Genomic DNA, 1892 nt, shown 5'->3' on the forward strand with positions numbered 1-1892 from the left:
GGCCTCATGTCCCTCAGGGCCTTGATTTTTTTTGGGTTTGCTTCAATTCCACGATGGGCAACCATGAATCTCAAAAAGACTTCTCTGATGTCACCCCGAAAGCACATTTAGTCGGGTTAAGTCGTAAATTGTATTGACGAAGGAGTTGGAAACACTCCTCCAAATGAAAAGTGTGTTGGGATGCTTTTAGGCTTTTTACTAACATGTCATCAACGTAAACCTCCATTGTACACCCGAGAAGATTTCTGAAGACTTTGTTCATGAGACGTTGATAAGTTACACCAGCATTTTTTTAATCCAAATGACATAACCTAATAACAGTATAGGCCCTTATCTGTTTGAAAAGAGGTGGTATGCATCCATAAAGCTTAGCATCTGATGTCCGAAGGTTGCATCAACAGTTTGATCTATGCGTGGGAGGGGAAAGCTATCATTTGGATATGTTTTTTTGAGGTCTGTATAATCGACACACATTCTCCATGAACCACTAGCTTTTTTCACCATGACGACATTAGTTAACATGCAGGATGATGTACTTCCCGTATGAACTTTGCTTCAAGAAGCTTGTTTACTTCCTGTTCAATAGCTTATAAGTGATTAGGGGCAAAATTCTGCTTCTTCTGAACGACAAGTTTAAAAGTTGGATCTATCTTTAAAGAATACATAATTATTTCAGAGTCAACCCCAAGCACGTCAATCGGGGTCCATGCAAAAATATCTTGGTTCCTTTAGATGAGATCTACATATTCTGACCTTTGTTCATCAAAGAGTAAGGAACCAAGTTGTACTGTACTCAATGGGTGTTCATTAGAGAGCGGGACGTAAACTAAATCTTCCACGGGGGAAGCTTATTGAGATATATCTTCATCACAGAGATCAAAGTTTTCAATGTTAAGTGTCACTGATGGGCATGGTTGAGCTTGTCTGAGGTAGCATGATTGTCTTATTTGTTGATCTCCACGTACGACGTCGATCCCTGCTGTGGTTGGAAATTTGAGCTTTAAGTGTAGCACAAATGTTACAATGTCAAAGATGGATTGCATATGTCTCTCGAAGATGACATTGTATGTTGAGTCTGACTTGACAACAATGAACTGGACTGAATGAGTTATCTATCGAAGAAAATCTCCCATAACAACAAAGAGATTTATTGTTCCCTCGACCAGTTGATACTCCAAAAATATATGTATTTTTAGACCCACATTTTATACTCATTTTTGATGATATTGCACTTTAATGGAAGATATTTTTTAATGTTTTGTTGCAGGTTGTTGATTTTTAGGACTTGGAGTAAAAAGGAAGCAAAAAATGATAAAATTTAGAGTCAAAATGGAATTATTTAAAAATTGTTCAGCGCCGACGGCGCCGTTTGATAGAGAAGGCATATTTAATTAGATGGCCTCCGACGCCAACGACGCCAATGTCAGTGCATTCCCTGTTTCTAGAAGATTCAACGAATTTGGATGCTTTTTGAAGAGTTTTTGGATGCACATATTGGAGAACCGACCCTATGCTCTATTTAGAGCCGAAATTGATAAAAAAAGAGAGCTTTTTTGCCCCTCTTCGCCCCTTTTCGCATCTCTTCGCACTCCTCCTTGTCACTTTACATTATTCCACGTCATTCCACACCATTAGTTAGTTATTTTCTTTATAGTTTTGAGTTTGTGTGGTGAGTTTAAGTGTGAAATCTTCTCTAAGAAGTGTTGGAGAGGAAGAGAAATAAGAGATTTTTTCTTCCTACAGTTCCTAAGAGAAGTTACAAGGGTTTTGTTTTGAGAAATAATTTCAGATAAGTGTTGTTTGTTTATTATTGTTGTATGAACTTTCTTTTATATATGAAATTTGTGTTTTGTTGTATATTTCTCATGAAGTCTGAGTAGTTTCTTTTATCT

The sequence above is a fragment of the Phalaenopsis equestris genome, unplaced genomic scaffold, assembly GCF_001263595.1.
Source record: "Phalaenopsis equestris unplaced genomic scaffold, ASM126359v1 Scaffold212940, whole genome shotgun sequence".
Taxonomy (NCBI): Eukaryota; Viridiplantae; Streptophyta; class Magnoliopsida; order Asparagales; family Orchidaceae; genus Phalaenopsis; species Phalaenopsis equestris.